Raw genomic sequence first — 21,767 nt, 5'->3', positions numbered from 1 at the left:
AATTTTGGGTTCCTATAACTAGAATTCAATGTATTAAAGTCACAAGTTCAAAACTTAGTATTTCCTTAAGAACATATTATTGTTTTTAGCTTACAAATCTTACTATTGTAATTTCTAAGTCCAGCAAGCTTTTGACTACCATTTTTGTATTGTTTCAAACTTAGTTAACTAATAAACACCTTTAAACATATTTAGCCAAATTTATAAGATATGTTTAACATTCTTCTTAAATATTCAGTTGTCTGAAAGATATGTCCAAAGTGATTATTTTTCTTCATAGTAAATGTTTCCAGGTAATGTGACAAACATAAGTTCTTTCAATTTTATTAATGTTTATATAAGACAGTTTTCACTTTAATTGAACTCTATCCTGTGATGCCTCATTCTCAGGGTGAAGCTTTCTGCTTGATTCTATCTGCTGCCATGTGCTATTGAGAATTTCCTTTAGAGGAAAAGCTGTCTAAATATGCATGTCTCTCAGTGTAGCACCCGCTTCTTTGGTTTCTGCCTGTTTTTGGTCCCTCTCCATTGCTTTCAAATAGTTGTTTTTCATAATTTGTCCAAAATTTTCATTGTTCTCTGTGGCAGTGTTAGTTTGATATCAACTATTAATACTTTGTCATGACCTAGACTGGACCTTTGAAAGCAGAGGTTTAAAAGGTTTGCTAACCTGTCACCGAATATAAGGTGAAGGCTGGGGAAATAAAGATACAGCAGATAGTTACCCAACAAAAAATGTCTTTTATAGGCAAAGCTGGGAAATTAAATGCAGAATTCATACATGTCTTGTGTCATACCCAAAAAGGTAAAATGTCTGAAATTCTGTTCTGCTGCCAGCAAAGCTCTCTAGGCCTACTAACTAGCAAGACTAAAGAGACGCTAACTTTTCACTAATGTGACCAGCCCTGCTCTGTATTCGGCAGTGGCTCACAGCCAGTCTTTCAGAACTGCGCCCCAGCACCAGTGTGCTACACTGTTCTTCCTCAAGCGGCTTAGATGTCTGACAATGGCAGGCTGTTGGCCTTTCAGCTTGGGAAAAAATGACGGATATCCCCTTAGCATATTGAGACACTTATGCAGACTTCGATAACTGTAAATTCTGTGAGTCTAAACCCATAAGAGAATTTGTCATCACTCCATTTGAAACATGTGCTATTAAAATGCCTCATTAAATGGTATAGATTAAAAAAAAAAAAAGCTTGGAACAAGTAGAGAAAACGATAGTGGAGGAGAGGATAATTTTCAACAAAACATTACACATAAAATGTATCAGAGAGAAAGGAAAAAAGAAAAGTAGGGAGATGGGATAAGCCATCTTAAAAGAGTAGCCCCTTCTGTGAACTGCTGCTAAGTCACTTCAGTCGTGTCCAACTCTGTGCGACCCCATAGACGGAAGCCCGCCAGGCTCCTCCATCCCTGGGATTCTCCAGGCAAGAATACTGGAGTGGGTTGCCATTTCCTTCTCCAATGCATGAAAGTGAAAAGTGAAAGTGAAGTCACTCAGTCATGTCCTACTCTTCACGACCCCATGGACTGCAGCCTACCAGGCTCCTCTGTCCATGGGATTTTCCAGGCAAAAGTACTGGAGTGGGGTGCCATTGCCTTCTCCGTCTAAACCAATTTGGTTGGCCAGCAATATTACCTCCAATGAATAGGAATATGTGAAGACTACGTATTCCCACTTTTGTGTTACCAGGTTATATTTTATGATAAATGCAAGTCTGAACCTCAACCCTAATTCTGCCTAATGGTAGCATACAGGAGCAAATAGAATCATATAATCCTTTCTTATTACTTCTGGAATATCCACCTTTCTGTCCTCAACCCCTCTGACAGGCATCTCTCTAAAAGATTCAACCAATACTTCCTGGGGTTGAATGACAAAGCTGTCCTTGAAACAGTGGCCCAAGGCTGTTAGACCCTTAAGGTGCCAGTGATGCCCAGTTTAGATTTGTTGAACTTCAATGCTTCCTTTATTTAGTCTCATATACTCTCTAGCCAATCACGTGTTTCAGAAACCATTCATTTCAGCACCAAAACCTTTTTTTTTTTTTTTAAAGGTAATACACATTTGCTATTATATTTTTCAATCATGTGGCTAGAAGTTACAGGAAGGATATTGGATAGGTGTTCTACCAGAAGCAAATTACTTTCTTCAATTTCAAGTTTAAGAGTTATTTATTACATTTGCCACCTGCCTCAAATAAAAGCTGAAAACAACTCCATTAGAGATATTTCAAGCTTTTTTTGCAGATGATTTATTACATCAATCAATGCCTGTTCATTGTTTCTTTGAATTAATTTTATTGGAGTATAGCTGATTTACAATGTTGGATTAGTTTCAGGTGGATCAGTTATACGTATACATACACCCACTCTTTTTTTACATTCTATTCCTGTATAGGTCATTGAGTAGAGTTCCTTGTCAGTAATGAAAATTTACTAAGATTTCTTTGTGATTAGTAAGATTTCTTGTAAAGCTTTTGGTAAAATATTTGAAGGGCTTAAGTGCACTTCCAGTGTATGGATTCTTCTATAATCTACTTCAAATGGTAGCTGAATGCCCCACCTTGAGGAATAGAGTTAACTATACCTGTATACGTTACACTGCTTGCTGCTAGATTTTAAAAGTAATTTATTACACAGATAATAAAACACTCTCAATGACAATCAGATTTGTCTAGAATCCATTAGCCCAAATGAATAGATTTGACTCGCCACCCATGCACTGTGAGTAGACACTGCTAGTAAATAATTAACTGCTTTTTTTCCTAGGATACATTTTCTAAATGCAGATTCACAATTTTCAGGAGCAAAGGCAGCCACTCTCAGTCAGAATTTTCAGTCAAGATATAACTTGTCATCCTAGCCTTAGTCTTCCTTCAACTTAATATCAAACATTTATCTTATTTAAACATCAAAGTAACAATCAGTATTCCCCGTTTTACATATTGTATGGCAGCAGCTTCAACGATACACATTTGATATTTGCAGTCATTAAGCTCTTTTTTTTTTCTAATGGAGACAAATAAAGTGGGAAGCAGTTCAGTCCTGAGCATCACAGTTTTAAGAGAACTCAATATTGCAGATGATTGCTTGGAAGCTGTAGCAGTAAGAGACCACCTATGAGAAAAATGGAGATAATTTCAAACAACAATCACAGCTGTTAACTGCAGCGCTCATAACACATCCTCAGCATGAAAAGATTGCAACGAATGCATCAGACGTTTAGCCACACTCAGTCACTGCGATGGACCCGAAGTGAAGATGACCTATAGACAAAGCCAACAATAACAGCAGGAGAGGTCAGAATTAAAGTCAGAGTTTTCCTTGCATGAGAAATTTTTAATCATTTCAGAATTAAGGCTTAACTTATTTTGCATAAGAAATATATTACTTAAAGGTTATTTATCATTCAAAGCTGCAAGGTTTCTTACCATACTTTAACACTTCCTATAGATGGCACTTGAATCATTGTTCTTATTTTTCCTGACTGCACAAAGAACCTCCCTTCATGCAGATATTGTGCTCTATATTCTTTAGTTCCAACGCCATTTAGGAAACACTTCATAGCTCCCAGACAGGGAGATAAAACTTTCAGTAGTCAAGGACTAAATTATCTTGGATTTTTCTCCAGAAAAATAATTATGATTTATTTAAGAATATTCATTTTTGGAAAAACTTACTCATTTCACTTCCTGTAAAACATATTTAATATTAGAATTATTTAATGTTTTTTATCCTCTAATGTCTTTTGCTTAATATCTTACCAAGCCCACAAAATAAGCGACAACCATGACAAGTCAAGTAATGCAAAAACAAACAAAAAAAAAACACCATGAATAAAAATACTCATAGTCTAAGTCCCATAGATTAATTCAAATTCTGATAATCACATATAATTTAAAGAAACATGGTTGATACTACTTTGAAATAAACCAGAATAATCAGAATATATTAAGATTTATAAATCAGAATAAGATGATATTACCATTATCTCTTTGGGTCCAAATCATATCCTGTTACTGTGAATTATATGCATTTGAAATATTGATTGTCACAAGAAGGACGTTTTGCTTTTGCAAAATGTTAGTATAAATGTGTTTGCTTAAGGGACACTGAAATGTAGAAAACTACTGATGAATTTAGGTTTTGTTTGAAATGAATGACTGTTAGCTGGTCTGTAGTAAGATTTAGTTGGAGGGGCTTCCCTAATGGCTCAGATAGTAAAAAATCTGCCTGAAATGTGGGAGATATGGGTTCGATCCCTGGGGCTGGGAAGATCTCCTGGAGAACGGAATGGCAAGCCACTCCAGTATTCTTGCCTGGAGAGTCACAAAGAGTCAGACAGGACTGAGCGACTATACATACATACATACATATATACACAAACACACACACCCTATTTGAGAGACAGAATCATGCAAATTAGTTGTAGCCTTGTCTAGAAAAAATCTTCTACAGGGAATGTACAGAGGACCATCTACTATCCTAAGAACACAGGAAGGCAAATAATGACATGTGTAGTGTTCAGTTCAGTTCAGTCGCTCAGTTGTGTCCAACTCTTTGTGACCCCATGAACTGCAGCACACCAGGCCTCCCTGTCCATCACAAACTCCCGGAGTCCACCCAAACCCATGTCCATTGAGTCGGTGATTCCATCCAACCATCTCATCTCTGTCGTCCCCTTCTCCTCCTGCCCTCAATCTTTCCCAGCATCAGGGTCTTTTCCAACGAGTCAGCTCTTCACATCAGGTTCAGTTCAGTTCAGTCACTCAGTCGTGTCCAACTCTTTGCGACCCCATGAATCCCAGCACGCCAGGCCTCCCTGTCCATCACCAACTCCCAGAGTTCACTCAAACTCATGTCCATTGAGTCGGTGATGCCATCCAGCCATCTCATCCTCTGTCGTCCCCTTTTCCTCCTGCTCCCAATTCCTCCCAGCATCAGAGTATTTTCCAATGAGTCAACTCTTTGCATGAGGTGGCCAAAGTACTGGAGTTTCAGCTTTAGCATCATTCCTTCCAAAGAACACCCAGGACTGATCTCCTTCAGAATGGACTCATTGGATCTCCTTGCAGTCCAAGGGACTCTCAAGATTCTTCTCCAACACCACAGTTCAAAATCATCAATACTTCGGTGCTCAGCTTTCTTCACAGTCCAACTCACACATCCATCCATGAATTTAACTCAGATGACCACTGAATTATATCTACTACTGCGGGCAGGAATCCCTCAAAAGATATGGAGTAGCCATCATGGTCAACAAGAGTTTGAAATGCAGTACTTCGATGCACTCTCAAAAATGACAGAATGATCTCTGTTCGTTTCCAAGGCAAACCATTCAATATCACAGTAATCCAAGTCTATGCCCCAACCAGTAATGCTGAAGAAGCTGAAGTTGAACGGTTCTATGAAGACCTACAAGACCTTTTAGAACCAACACCCAAAAAAGATGTCCTTTTCATTATAGGAGACTGGAATGCAAAAGTAGGAAATCAAGAAACACCTGGAGTAACAGGCAAATTTGGCCTTGGAATACGGAATGAAGCAGCGCAAAGGCTAATGGAGTTCTGCCAAGAGAATGTACTGGTCATAGCAAACACCCTGTTCCAACAACACAAGAGAAGACTCAACACATGGACATCACCAGATGGTCAACACCGAAATCAGATTGATTATATTCTTTGCAGTCAAAGATGGAGAAGCTCTATACAGTCAGTAAAAACAAGACCAGGAGCTGACTGTGGCTTAGATCATGAACTCCTTATTGCCAAATTCAGACTAAAATTGAAGAAAGTAGGGAAAACCACTAGACCATTCAGGTATGACCTAAATCAAATCCCTTATGATTACACAGTGGAAGTGAGAAATAGATTTAAGGGACTAGAACTGATAGAGTGCCTGATGAACTATGGACTGAGGTCATGACATTGTACAGGAGACAGGGATCAAGACCATCACCATGGAAAAGAAATGCAAAAAAGCAAACTGGTTGTCTGGGAAGGCCTTACAAATATCTGTGAAAAGAGGAGAAGCAAAAAGCAAAGGAGAAAAGGCAAGATATAAGCATCTGAATGCAGAGTTCCAAAGAATAGCAAGAAGAGATAAGAAAGCCTTCTCAGCGATCAATGCAAAGAAATAGAGGAAAACAACAGAATGGGAAGGACTAGAGATCTCTTCAAGGAAATTAGAGATACCAAGGGAACATTTCATGCAAAGATGGGCTCGATAAAGGACAGAAATGGTATGGACCTTAACAGAAGCAGAAGATATTAAGAAGAGGTGGCAAGAATACACAGAAGAACTGTACAAAAAAGATCTTCATGACCAGGATAATCACAATGGTGTGATCACTCACCTAGAGCCAGACATCCTGGAATGTGAAGTTAAGTGGGCCTTGGAAAGCATCACTACAAACAAAGCTAATGGAGGTGATGGAATTCCAGTTGACCTGTTTCAAATCCTGAAAGATGATGCTGTGGAAGTGCTGCACTCAATATGCCAGCAAATTTGGAAAACTCAGCAGTGGCCACAGGACTGGAAAAGGTCAGTTTTTATTCCAATCCCAAAGAAAGGCAATGCCAAAGAATGCTCAAACTACCACACAATTGTACTCATCTCACATTCTAGTAAAGTAATGCTCAAAATTCTCCAAGCCAGGCTTCAGCAATATGTGAACCATGAACTTCCAGATGTTCAAGCTGGTTTTAGAAAAGGCAGAGGAACCAGAGATCAAATTGCCAACATCTGCTGGATCATGGAAAAAGCAAGAGAGTTCCAGAAAAAAACATCTATTTCTGCTTTCTTGACTATGCCAAAGCCTTTGACTGTGAGGATCACAATGAACTGTGGAAAATTCTGAAAGAGATGGGAATACCAGACCACCTGACATGCCTCTTGAGAAACCTGTATGCAGGTCAGGAAGCAACAGTTAGAACTGGACATGGAACAACAGACTGGTTCCAAATAGGAAAAGGAGTACGTCAAGGCTGTATATTGTCACCTTGCTTATTTAACTTATATGCAGAGTACATCATGAGAAACGCTGGGCTGGAAGAAGCACAAGCTGGAATGATGATTGCTGGGAGAAATATCAATAACTTTAGATATGCAGATGACACCACCCTTATGGCAGAAAGTGAAGAGGAACTGAAAAGCCTCTTGATGAAAGTGAAAGAGGAGAGTAAAACAGTTGGCTTAAAGCTCAACATTCAGAAAACAAAGATCATGGCATCCAGTCCCATCACTTCATGGGAAATAGCTGGGGAAACAGTGGAAACAGTGTCAGACTTTATTTTTCTGGGCTCCAAAATCACTGCAGATGGTGACTGCAGCCATGAAATTAAAAGACGCTTACTCCTTGGAAGAAAAGTTATGACCAACCTAGATAGCATATTGAAAAGCAGAGACATTACTTTGCCAACAAAGGTCCATCTAGTCAAGGCTATGGTTTTTCCTGTGGTCATGTATGGATGTGAGAGTTGGACTGTGAAGAAGGCTGAGCACTGAAGAATTCATGCTTTTGAACTGTGGTGTTGGAGAAGACTCTTGAGAGTCCCTTGGACTGCAAGGAGATCCAATGAGTCCATTCTGGAGGAGATCAGTCCTGGGTGTTCTTTGGAAGGAATGATGCTAAAGCTGAAACTCCAGTACTTTGGCCACCTCATGCAAAGAGTTGACTCATTGGAAAAGACCCTGATGCTGGGAGGAACTGGTGGCAGGAGGAAAAGGGGATGACAGAGGATAAGATGGCTGGATGGCATCACCGACTCGATGGACATGAGTTTGAGTGAACTCTGGGAGATGGTGATGGACAGGGAGGCCTGGCATGCTGGGATTCATGGAGTCCCAAAGAGTCAGACATGACTGAGCGACTGAAATGAAATGAATGGTCTAGTGGTTTTCCCTACTTTCTTCAATTTAAGTCTGAATTTGGCAATAAGGAGTTCATGATCTGAGCCACAGTCAGCTCCTGGTCTTGTTTTTGCTGACTGTATAGAGCTTCTCCATCTTTGACTGCAAAGAATATAATCAATCTGATTTCGGTGTTGACCATCTGGTGATGTCCTTGTGTAGAGTCTTCTCTTGTGTTGTTGGAACAGGGTGTTTGCTATGACCAGTACATTCCCTTGGCAGGACTCCATTAGCCTTTGTGCTGCTTCATTCCATATTCCAAGGCCAAATTTGCCTGTTACTCCATGTGTTTCTTGATTTCCTACTTTTGCATTCCAGTCCCCTATAATGAAAAGGACATCTTTTTTGGGTGTTGGTTCTAAAAGGTCTTGTAGGTCTTCATAGAACCATTCAACTTCAGCTTCTTCAGCATTACTGGTTGGGGCATAGACTTGGATTACTGTGATACTGAATGGTTTGCCTTGGAAACGAACAGAGATCATTCTGTCGTTTTTGAGAGTGCATCCAAGTACTGCATTTCAAACTCTTTTGTTGACCATGATGGCTACTCCATTTCTTCTAAGGAATTCCTGCCCACAGTACTATATATAATGGTCATCTGAGTTAAATTCACTCATTCCAGTCCATTTCAGTTCACTGCTTCCTAGAATGTTGACTTTCACTCTTGCCATCTCCTGTTTGACTGCTTCCAATTTGCCTTGATTCATGGACCTAACATTCCAGGTTCCTATGCATTATTGCTCTTTACAGCATTGGACCTTGCTTCTATTACCAGTCATATCCACAGCTGAGTATTGTTTTTGCTTTGGCTCCATCCCTTCATTCTTTCTGGAGTTATTTCTCCACTGATCTCCAGTAGCAATTTGGGCACCTACTGACCTGGGGAGTTCCTCTTTCAGTATCCTATTATTTTGCCTTTTCATACTGTTCATCGGGTTCTCAAGGCAAGAATACTGATGTGGTTTGCCATTCTCGTCCAGTGGACCACATTCTATCGGACCTCTCCATCTTGACCTGCCCATCTTGGTGGCCCCACACGGCATGGCTTAGTTTCATTGAGTTAGACAAGGCTGTGGTCCGTGTGATTAGATTGACTAGTTTTCTGTGATTATGGTTTGTGTGTCTGCCCTCTGATGCTTCTTGCAACACCTACCGTCTTACTTGGGTTTCTCTTACCTTGGACATGTGGTATCTCGTCACGGCTGCTCCAGCAAAGTGCAGCCGCTGCTCCTTATCTTGGACGAGGGGTATCTCCTCACAGCCGCCCCTCCTGACCTTCAATGTGGAGAAGCTCTTCTCGGCCCTCCTGCGCCCATGCTGCCACCGCTCCTTGGACATGGGGTTGCATCAGGTTAGATAACTTAAAAGAGAGAAAGAAAGTGAAAGTGAAATCGCTGTCTTGTCTGACTCTTTGCGACCCCATGGACTGTAGCCCACCAGGCTCCTCCATGCAATTTTCCAGGCAAGAGTACTGGAGTGGGTTGCCATTTCCTTCTCCAGGGGATCTTCCCAACCCAGGGATCGAACCTGGGTCTCCTGAGCTGCAGGCAGATGCTTTACTGTCTGAGCCACCAGGGAAGAAGAGGGATATTAGGAGAATTCCTATGTTTTATCTTTTACTTTCTTTCAGAAGAGAGGTGAGATCAGTTTAAAAAATGAATGTGATAATTAGAGGTCTAGAAAGTAGCTCCATTTCTTTTTCAAGCTTTGTTTCCCCCCTCACACCAAATCTGTTTTCCCTCCTGCTAATGGTGCTTTTGGGGGAAATTTAGAAAAACTTACTTTTCCCATACCGTGAATTAATATCAGTTGCTGCCAAGTCGCTTCAGTTGTGTCCGACTCTGTGCGACCCCATGGACTGCAGCCTACCAGGCTTCTCTGTCCATGGGATTCTCCAGGCAAGAACACTGGAGTGGGTTGCCATTTCCTTCTCCAGAATTAATATCAGTATGGAGATACAACAGTGAGAAAACTTGTATCTTACCTTCCTTAAGAGATCTTCCGTGTTAATAAATCAGTAAATTAAGCAACTTTTGAGTATATTTAAACGTATTCTTCCGGAGAAGGCAACGGCAACCCACTCCAGTACTCCTGCCTGGAAAATCCCATGGACAAAGGAGCCTGGTAGGCTGCAGTCCACTGGGTCACTAAGAGTCGGACACGACTGAGCGACTTCACTTTCACTTTTCACTTTCACACATTGAAGAAGGAAATGGCAACCCACTCCAATGTTCTTGCCTTGAGAATCCCAGGGACGGGGGAGCCTGGTGGGCTTCCATCATGGGGTTGCACAGAGTCGGACACGACTGAAGCGACTTAGCAGCAGCAGTAGCAAATGTATTCTCCATATAAAATATAAGTTTTTAAAGCATTGTTGCATTTAGTATTTCACCTGATCTGAACAAGAGTCCTAAAAGTAGAAAGTGAAGACATTTTTGTTATTAAAATGACACTAACGGCATTTCATATTTATAGGTCATCTTACAATATGCAAAGTGTTTTCATGTAACTTTCTCATTCCCTCTTCAGACAAATTATCAGAGTACCAGAACAATTTGCAATAGAATAAATACGAGTAGTTAATATTCATAAAAGTTGTTCAAGGTCACTTAAGACCGAAAAAATAAAAATTAAAATTACCAAAAAACATTTTTACTTGTCGAATAATTGAGGGAATGGCATGCTCAATTTTGTCAAGGGCATGTGTTGGCAAAACAGGTACTATTATGTGCGGCTGGTAAAGCTGTAATTTATTATACCTTTTCTGAATGACATTTGGCACTAGGAATTTATTCTGAGGAAAAATGAGAGATATAAACATAAGTTTACTTGTAAATGAATTCATTACAGGGTTATTTATAACACAGAATACCAGAAACCACATTTTTCTGGGTAATTGTAATTTGAGGCAGTCATCGTGGAATATGAGATCTTGGGAAGGTAGACCCTGTAATGTGAAACAATAATTGGAAGAAGGCTGGGATCATAGCTCCCCTATCTGCACTGACATCCCTGGAGTTTAATATGAGAAAAGTAAAATGCTTATGTAGGGCACTATACTTTTTTGTTGTTGTTTTTCTTTTTTCTTTTTTAAATTACTAAAATATATTAACATATTTAGAAGAGACTTGGAAAATACAGAACAAAGTTACAGGTAGTTCCAATATATTTTACAATTATTTTTTTAAGTAGATCAATTAAGATTTTTAGTCAGAGTTTCAATATCAAACTTTCTAATAGGATGAATATACAGGAAGATAGAAGGATGTAGTGGATCTGAAAAGCACTATGAACCAATTCCACTGCTATGGACCAAAGCGTATTAAGATTTACACAATTTTCACACAACAGTAGGATACAAATTCTATTCAAGTTCCCCTAGACTATAAACTAGAAGACACTGGAAGATATCCAGGGACATAGAACAAGGTGCAAAAATTTCATGGTCTAAAGGTATTGAAATCAGTAGGGCACTATTTTCTGGGGATTCATTGATTATAGCCCAACCTAATTGTAACTGGCATAGGGATACTCGCTTGCTTGTGTATATATGAATGCATTTATTTAACCCATAAAATATTTTTTAGGTAAACTTTCAATCTCTTTGTTACAAGCATAGTGTCTGTATTATTAAGGAAACTGTAGGAGTGAGTCTACATGGTAATAACTTTGCCCATTGCAAAGCCAGTAGATATTGGAAACCTAAAGTTATTTTAAAAACTATTGAAATGTATGTCTCTAATTAAACTGGCTTAGGTAATATCCTTTATTCTGATTCTAGGACTTGATGATCCTGAGATTTCTTTTAGCTTTATGAGTCTATGGCTGATTTAGCAGCCACATTTATTATTTAAAGAAAGTGAGAAAGATGGTGTTAAATGTTCCTCAAAGTGGAATCAAGGTTTTAATTATTACGGGACATATGGGTGAGAGAGACACTGAACAGCTCAATTCTGAGCCTGATCATTTTTCTGTGAATATTTAAAAATACTACAGTGTGGCTATCCAATTAAAAAGCTCTTGGTTTGTGTTTGTCTGCTTTCACTAGGCACTAGTCATTCAAGTCATCACAGCACTTCCAAATTAATGAAGAGAAATCTTTTTGTAAAGTAGTGATTAAAACTCACTTAATTTTCACTCAAACAAAATCAGTGCTACAGAAACTATGCAACACTTTTGGCTATGGCTGCATATTTTATGATGTAAATTAAAGGCCACCATTAACAATGAAATCTGCAAAGCTGAATTCAGTGTATTGAGCTGTAGGAAATTCTCCAATTTCTTCTCTTTCTGAATTATTATAGTAAAGATGGCAGACTTTTTAACTATTATAACAGCTTTACATAAAGAAGGCAGTCTCTCTTCTGCAGATGCCCTCTCAGAAGTCTTCTCGCTCTCTTTTTTTTTTGGTGACAACCCTCATGTTGTTTAACTCTTCCATAGCATCTTATGTTATTTATTATTGTATCCTTTCTCCCTCTCCCCCTGCCTTCTTTCTCCTTTCTCAGTTGTTGAAATCAAAGTGTTGGTGCTACTATGGAAAAGGAGAATATAAAATACCTGTTTGAATAAATGTTCCCCCCTGGAGACTGACATAGATGAACGTCAGGGCAGTGAACCTGTCATGTGTGACCCCAGGTCATGTGTCTGCAGAGGATAGCTCTGTGCTTCTGGAAACACTCTGCGCCCTTAGTTTCTGTCCTGCCCCCTGTCCTGTTGTGCTCTGCCCTCTCTCTAGCTCTTGGATGAAGCTTCTTTCTTCCCTGTTGCCTCTTTTTCCTTTACTATGTTATCCTGGGGCTCAAATAGTCTTAAGGTTCCATCTTCTTCCACACACCCACTTCTTTTGGGACCTCTTTTTATGCTTGTGGGTTTCACCTATTATGAAGACAGACATCAAATATATTTCTCCAGTTCCAGCTTCTGGGCTCCTAACTGGACATCAGTACTAAACCTTGTATTTAAAGCCCAACTCCTTTTCTTTCCCCTTTACAAACAAGTCCTTTGATGTCACATTTTTACTACTCTATCAGCACTTTTCCAGCCACCCAGACACTGAAATTCTGATATTCTTTCCTCTAATCAGGCATTCCTTTGCCGTATCTCCTGCATCCATCCTTTCCTTTCCATTGCCTCTGATACCAGGCTGGCTCCATTTGCTGTGAGATCAGTTGCAGGGAATCTGAAAGGACTACACAAAGATTAGTTAATGCTGTCAGTGTTTTCAGCCTCTCCCTCATCATCTCCTTTGTCTTTGGGATTAAATCCCTTTATATTGCACTGGAGGGTTCACACAGTTTACTTTCTAAATACCTTTGGAGCTAATCTACTTCTCTCACACAAACCTTCCATTCCAATCCAACTTAACTAATCACTATTCCTTTAATATTATTTCTCTTTGTTCACGCTGTTCTTTCTACCCAAACATCCTGAGTATGTTTCTCCAGCAAAAGCCCACCCTTTCTTTAAGGTCCAGTTTAAACTTTAACCCCCTTTCATGAGCTTCTGTTAACATGAAGTTATATATGCTGCCTTTTGAGCTCAATGATGAGCTTTAATAACATTTCTTCTTATTTATCAATTTTTTATAACACTTTGTTGCTTAGTATATTTTAATACATTTTATCTCTAGTTTTAGATTATAAACTACTTGAGGGCAAGGAGTTTATTTGTATTTTCCACAGTTAACAGGAAGGTTCAGCATATCAAATGACTGATTGCTGCCTGGAGGTTGTGTCATCTATTATAAAAAACTATTTACCTCCTTTCTTTCCATGAATGATAAATGATTCTGAAATTATTCATAATAGGTACCTACATAATAGGAACTGCATTTGTCTTGAAGACATATGTACTTAGTTTTAATACCACCTGTATACCAATGTGGGTTTTAGTCTATTATTAATTTTATTCTGCCTTTGGGGGATTCTCAGGGTCTTTACAGCTCTAGGGCTTTATTTATCCCTGGTAAATAATACCATCATGCACAAAAGGAAATCAGCAAAACAAATTTCCTCATTGTATAACTGCACACAAAACTGCCAGATTTAAACTATTTGAGAACAGGAACTATCCCATAAGATTTCTCTGTTAAAATCCAGAAAGCTTTGAAGGCACTTCCAAGGCTAAAAGTAACACATAGTCAAGTCAGGAGTCCAAAAGAAAAATAAAAAAACACTAAGGAAAACACTTATCCCCAGAAAGATATTGCAGTTATTGTTGTCTGGGGCAAGATCCTTTTCTGCCCCCCACAAAATAGTGTGTGCTGACAATTAAGCTAAGAGTAGATTCCTTTTCAGCCTTTGAAAGCAAGGGTTGGTCACCAGCAGTAAGAAAACTAGTATAATGACAGCAGCTTTCTAAGATAAAAAGCCACTTGCTTAAATTTCAGCATGAAATCAAAAATTTTAAATAAATGGAATTCATGTTCGGAAAGGCAGTTCACATAATTTGCAATACTTACACTATTCTTTCACAAAGAAGTGTAGGAGAGCATGACCAGAAAATGATTCAGTTGCTGACAGAGAAAGTCCTTTGTTCTCAAATGTGAAGTAATTTTGATTTTTTTTTTTAATATATTGAAAGTAGCATTGAGTTATAGCCACCCTGGAGTTGTAAAGATCTAGAGAGTCCTCTCTTTAAAACAATTTTTATTGTTTCATCTATAAGTAGAAATATTAGAATTCAATTTTCCATAAACTGTATTCATCAAGTATTCATTAAAATATTCCAAGCATATTTCCCATAGCCTCTTTTTTTGCATTCTCTTTTCCAGGCAAACTAAATTAATAAGTGCTCACATGATATAATTCCCCACCTCTGAATCTCTGCTTATATTGTCTTTCCCACAGAAATCTCAGGAGATTGCAGTACATAGGCAACCCAGTCTTGAGTCATTTAAGACATAACTAACCACACCCTTTCTTTTTTTTTTTTAGGTATTGATTTTTTTTTTTTAATTTTATTTTATTTTTAAACTTTACATAACTGTATTTCTTATAGCAGGCAAATATGGATTCAAATTCAACCTTAAATTATATCATAGTTATCTAGCACATACTCAATTCCAGCTACTGGATGAATATCATCTTATATATAGCAAAGAGAGGACCTGTAAAGAGTTAAAATAGTGGGTATATAAACCACACTGGCAGTTTGAAATGGTGACCTTAGAAAAATATCACGGTGTCTAATTTTTGGATCTTAAGATATTTGCTGAAAGAGCAAGAGCATAGAGTTTTTAACATCTAGATTTCATTTTCAGGACTCCATAGAGCATTTTTATAACACACCAAGTCTGCAGTCATTTCAATGGCTGTTTATGGCCTCTGTCTCAGCCAGTTCAAGTGGAGGTGAAAGTTGACCGCTTCAATGGTGCTCCCTATTTTGAAGTGGACCAATTTTCTGTTCTTTGGTAGTCTGTGACTTTTTAGCACTTCAGTATATTGCTTGCAATCTGTATTTTGATTGCTAAGGCTTGAAGACTTTGTTTTGGTAGTAAGGACTTTTGATTAGTCTTTGAAAGTTCTAGCTTTAGCTGATCATGTTTAGCATAGGTGTAGAAATTAAAGAAGCCGCATCTGATCAGATGCTTGAGAGATTGCTGAGCATAAGGCAAAAATCTAACTTTCAAGTCAGGAGGTGAAATGCCTGTATTGAATTGACCTATCTATGTAAGGGAGCTTCCTAAAATATAATTGCTGAGAATCATTGTGTCAGGTCATTTGCTGAAGTTATTGTATGTATTTGTCATGGTGACTCTGTACAGCAGGGATGAGTAGGCCATGTTGTGGACATCTGCTGCTTTTTGAATTGCTTTAATCTTTAATCTTTCAGAAACTATCCCTCCACGCAATTCAAGTGGTGCAAGAAAATAATTATTCCTTCACCTCCATGTGCTGTAGATCAAATCTGCCAACCTGTACTAATCTTAGTAGCTTAAGTACCTAAAGTCCTAAGAGAAAGAACAGAACTCAAGAAAAGCCATCCAGAATCCATGTTGGAGATTCATGTGGCTCTTGGTGTCACATGTGACCTTGCCATTTTGTCTGACTTTTTAAATATTGAGGATATGTATAATTGGTACTTGGAATGGCAAGGACCCATCTTTGCTACTTCCTGGGGAGACTCTTCCTACAAATGAAGGCAACCCAGAGGGAAAGCAGAGCCAAAAAACTATGTTGCTGCTACTATTCCTGCTAAGTCGCATCAGTCGTGTCCGGCTCTGCGACCCCATAGACAGCCTCCTACCAGGCTCCCCCGTCCCTGGGATTCTTCAGGCAAAAACACTGGAGTGGGTTGCTATTTCCTTCTCCAATGTATAAGAGTGAAAAGTGAAAGGGAAGTCACTCAGTCGTGTCCGACTCTTAGCCAATACTTTTTTGTTGTTTGTTTTTTGCTTAAGCCCTTTTTAGTAGAGTTACTAACATTTACAATCAAAAGAATGCTAACTAATATTCCCTTCCAATTTTGTTACACAAAAAAGGGTGCCTAACTTCGCCAAAAGGAAATGGCAACCCACCCCAGTACTCTTGCCTGGAAAATCCCATGGATGGCAGAGCTTGGCAGGCTACAGTCCATGGGGTTGCGAAGAGTCAGACACGACTGAGTGACTTCACTTTCACTTTTCACTTTCATGCATTGGAGAAGGAAATGGCAACCCACTCCAGTGTTCTTGCCTGGAGAATCCAAGGGACGGGGGAGCCTGGTGGGCTGCCGTCTATGGGGTCACACAGAATCAGACACAACTGAAGTGACTTAGCAGCAGCAGCAGCAGCAACTTTCACCTTATATACACAGCTAGTAGGTGGCCAGCTCAGGATTTGAATACAAGTCTCTCTGAGTCTAGAACCATAGTCGCATAATGACACTGAGAGTAGTTTGGGGAATCTGGGTACTAGTTAGCTACTTAAAACTTCAAGATGGCTTTGGACTCTGATTTCAAATTAGGCAAACCATTTTCTTCCCAAGTGGTTTTTGTGTACCCCTCAAATGATAAGGGAATAGTTTCTGAAGGGCAGATGTAATCCTGCAGATTCTAGCATATATTATCTGTTTTTATTAAGACAATCGTGGAGAATGTTTGCTTATCTTAAGCTTGGCAAGTGAGAATGTTTTATAGAAATCACCTCTTTACCTCTATCAGTGTTGGCTTGCACTGATTAAAAATTCTGATGTTTACTGTTTTACAAATAGTCAATATAAGTTAGGACCAAATGATGGGAGTTGCTGCAGAAATTCATGGATTTTGATCACCAACCTCTCCTGAGATGAACTTTCCTAATAGGTACTTTCATAAGCCAAGCGGGGCTGTTTCTCCTCTCTGGCTCTCCACTGTGTTTGGATGACCTAGTTAGAAAGAGGTCTCTGCTTGGATGGCATGGAGAACTGTAAGATGGGGAAGCTGTTTCTCTGATGTCTGAGACATTTAGTGATGGTAAAAATTCATGGACCACTAGTTATATCCCTTTACGTTGAAATAAAAACAGATGTAGGAATTCTTTTCAAACAGAAAGATGTCAAAATCTGTTCTGAAATTTCCTCAATATTCTGGAAAAGAAGTTACACTGTTAAGGGAGATGGTAGTTAGCTGTAAGGAGAATTGCCATAGTTTCTTTCTTCATTTCATTTCTTTCTTCATAAAGAAATTTAAGTCTCTTAATAATTTATGGGGATAGAATTGCAGGTATTCAATTAAGTGTTTCAGACTTAGTGTATACAATGACAACTGGTGAATGGTAGGTTTTTCAGGTGTCATAGATGTTCAGGTTTTTATCTTTTGGACTCTTGTTTACTCTAAAGCATGAAGAAAACTTTCAGTACACTGATTTCAGAGGCTAAGATTCAAATAGTCAATATTTATCAGAGTGCACATTTTAAACTTAGTTCCCCCAATTTTTAGGACAGAACCTGACTTAAATATCCTATCAAAATTACTTTAAAGTAGATTTGTATTGCTTGCTGTCCATTTATATTTAGTTGAAAAAAGACTCCAAATTTACTGTTAGGAAACCTAGTGTTTGGGGATTACAATAAATAAGCAGACATGGCTAGCTTGGTCTCAGTTTTAAAGTCTATAAAAGTATACTATAAAATGAAAATTGGAAAGTTAAACACAGTGAGTTACCTTAGCTTCTGTTCCCTCCTGAAACTGTGGTAAAATGACAGTAAAGGTGTCTTTTAAGGTCGTAAATAAACAAGGACAATGAGAACGGAAGAGACAGTGTCAGTAATGAAATGTTGGAAGCTGAAGAACAGATGGAGGGGTTATAACTGACTTAGCAGATCCCAGAAAGCTGAGTCCCAATCACACAGTAGAAAAAGCAAAGAGCAAACTGATTTACACCATGAGACCTCCAAAAGACTCCAGAATGGCTGATGTTGGCTAGTGCTGGAGTGGGAGATGCAAGTGGGCGGAAGACAAGGGTTTGGGTTAAAAGTCTCTTAAGAAAGTTAGACCTCCAGCTGTTTTTGCCTCTCTGTGCAGCTCATCACTGCTCCTCCCCAGCGTGGCAGGTTTGCTCTCCAGAGAAGGTCTCTGATCTGTTTCTGTTGTAAGGCACATAGAGAACATAATGCTCCACTGTAAACAGGGAATGAAGGAAGATTTCTGTACTCTGTTAACTCACCAAGCTTGGCTGTTAGACTTATATCCTCAAGCAAGTTCTGAAGAAGCTGTCTCTGAGGAATCTGATTGGTCCCCCAAGTAGAGCTGCTGACTATCCCCAGTGAATTGATTTAGGCAGACAACACTAAAAAGAACCAACATTCAATACCCATTTGCCTCCACCACATGTAGACCTTCTAATCAACAGTGATGACTCAGTCACAAATCTGAACAGTCAGGATCACCAAGTATTTGAGAAGGCCTCCAATGTAATTTAAAGGCCTCCAATTTCAAAATAAAGAAATAAACAAAGACATTAGCTTGAAAGAGAGACCATGAAACAAGGAAAAACAATGACCCAAAACCCAGTTATCTTCAAAACAGTCAAAGAAATAAGAACATATATTGTGTTCATGAAATACTTGATAGAAGAGTTAGAAAGGTTGAAAAATTCTCTCAGAAAACATAGCAAAAAGGAAAAAAGATGCAAAAAAAAAAATGAATAAAAGATAAAATCAGAGGATCAATGTAAATAGGAAGTTCAACATCTGAGGAATTTAGGGAGAAAAAAGTAACATCATAGAAGAAGTAATTCAGTGGCATTATCAGCATTGCAAGTTATGAGTTTCTAGATTTAAAAAAATATGTCTGATATAAGGAATGAAGGAAAAAGACCTCATACTAGACATACTATTTTGAAATTTCACAACATCAAAGACAAAGAAAATAAGCTAAAAATCACTTAATTCTGATAGAAAAATGGCCTCTAATCTAGAAATCTGTGTCCTGCCAAACTATCATTCAAAGTTGGGAATAGATTGAAGACATTTTCAGAAATGCAAGACACCCCGAATTTTAGCACCCATGTTTTTCTCCAGGGGTATTAGTAAAGTATGTGCCTAAAATAAAGGAATAAATAAAGAATCAGAAAACACAGGATCCAGGAAAGACATCAGCATGACAGAGGCAAAACGAATTTCCAGGCAAAAGTTCAAAACAGTAATGAGTACGAGATGCAGAGTATGCATGTGTGTATGTATGGTACGACGTAGAGGGTGGTAAAGAAACTGGTCCGTGCAGCCTAGCTCAGTGCTGTTGTATTCGTTAGATTAACTTGTCCCTTTGTTAGGCTTAATTAATATTGTACAATACTATTGTTAACAATTTCCATTTTGCCATATACATATATATGGTAGTCAAAGCAATAATTTGATGAATTATTAATTTTGTTCACTAATTTATCCAGCACGGCATCTTCAGAGGCATGTTCTGAAGCATTTAAGCTTTTAACTTCTGTAGAAATTCCAGTGAAAGGTTACGATGAATCTTTATGGAAAAAGTAGATTAAACCAGAATCTGCTCAATAGGAAAAGGGACATGACTGTAGGAAATGGAAGACGCTGGGGGCAAGTGTACTGTTTACTGGTTTAATGTAGCAATAAAATTTCCCAGCACAACCCATTGATTCAAGAATTGTCATTGCACATCCTGTAACTGAGCAATGAAGTATGGCAAGAGAGCTTTTAGAAAAACCTATGTAAGGTTTAGATTATAAATAGAAATATTGACTTATAATAAACTCGTTTGAGGGGCACTCACCTCACTGAGAAATGATTCTTGTGACCACCTCATTCAGATTCATTGTCATTTCATGTTTTCACACTGAAAATACCTTGTCCTTTCTTGGTCTAAACATGTGTCTCTTCATTTATACTCAGTGCTGAGCAGAATGACTTAGTCCTAGCTATAAACATGATAATTTTCCTTAAAATTTTATTCTTTGGGGAAAAGTTGCATTTTTATGCTGGATTCCTTTGTAATTAATAGCTTAATGTTGAGCTCCTTTTTTTGCTTATGTATTCAGCGTACATATTCTTAATTTAAAATACAGAACCTAATCATCCTATTTCCCTTGCTTTGGGAGCCTTGTTCTCCCAGTTAACCATTCATCATTGGCTTTTAAATTGCTGTAGGCAAGCAGAAAAGTATTTCCTTCTTTATAATTTCTTAGCATATTTTCACAGAAAAGAAAATTAATAGAAGTATAAAAGACTCCCTGAGAACATTTGTGGCCACTGCGATTTAGAAATATTATTGGCAAAAAAAAAAAAAAGTATGAAATAAAAGAAACAAAAAGATGAAGCGAAGGAAACTTGCAGTTTTGATTTTTAAAATATTTCTGAGATGGACAAGAAAAAAAAAAACGAAGGTTGAGGCTGCCAACCATAGAGTTTCAAAACCTACAGCCATGCTGGAGCTACCACGTTCCAATACACCCTCTCACCTAACACAATTGCTAGATGACGATGGCAAATACAGAGACGGCCACTCCCATTCTTAATGCAAAACAAGTAAATTGCAACTGTAATGAAATACTGTTTACACCTTTCAGACTGGCAAAGACAAAAAGGCTTGCTAATATGCTTTGAGGGTAAGGGTGTGGAGAAGATAGCTTTTTATCCTCACACACTACTGGTGGGAGTGTAAATTGGAATGATCTCCGTTGAGGGCAACTTGACAAAACTTAACCAAATTCCCTGCTTATACTCTTGGCCTAGAATTCTGAAAACTTATTCTCCAGAAAATGTATCCACATGTACGAGGATATTCATCATGACTATTCTTTTGGCAAATAAAATAATAAACCAAGGAATACTTTTGACTGTCCATCAATAGACTGCTGGTTAAATAAATTATGGTAAATTTATGATAGGGACTATCTATGCTATATGCAAGAGACGTTATTAAGTGCAGAACAGTGTGTAAAGGAGTAATACTACCACTTGTAGGGTTTTTTTCCTTTGATTTTTTAAATTATTATTTATAAGGATTTATAGAAGGCTTCAGAAAAGCTACATAAGAGACTGGTGACAGAATTTGCACTGTAGGGAAGGGAGGCTTGAGGAGGACTGGGATGGTCTGTTTCCATGTATTTTTTTGTATTGTAGGGGGAAAAATGATACCAACACATTTTTCTGCCCAGTTAAAATTTCAAAACAGAATGGCAAGCCCAGTTCATGGGCTCATGTTCCTACTGACCACTGCAACTCGAACCTGTTATGCTGCTTCTGCTGCTAAGTTGCTTCAGCTGTGTCCGACTCTGTACGACCCCATAGAAGGCAGCCCACCAGGCTCCCCCATCCCTGGGATTCTCCAGGCAAGAACACTGGAGTGGGTTGCCATTTCCTTCTCCAATGCATGAAAGTGAAAAGTGAAGTCGCTCAGTCATGTCCGACCCTCAGCG

General features: G+C 38.6%; 1 long non-coding RNA gene across 3 annotated transcripts in view; it reads left to right on the top strand.

Moving 5' to 3' along the window:
- LOC123334995 overlaps positions 1–21,767 on the top strand; it is a 63,830-nt gene that overhangs the window by 25,516 nt on the left and 16,547 nt on the right. The window lies entirely within an intron of this gene.

The sequence above is a fragment of the Bubalus bubalis genome, chromosome 9 (genome assembly GCF_019923935.1).
Source record: "Bubalus bubalis isolate 160015118507 breed Murrah chromosome 9, NDDB_SH_1, whole genome shotgun sequence".
In the NCBI taxonomy this organism is placed as follows: domain Eukaryota; kingdom Metazoa; phylum Chordata; class Mammalia; order Artiodactyla; family Bovidae; genus Bubalus; species Bubalus bubalis.
This window is presented reverse-complemented; position numbering and strand designations above follow the sequence as displayed.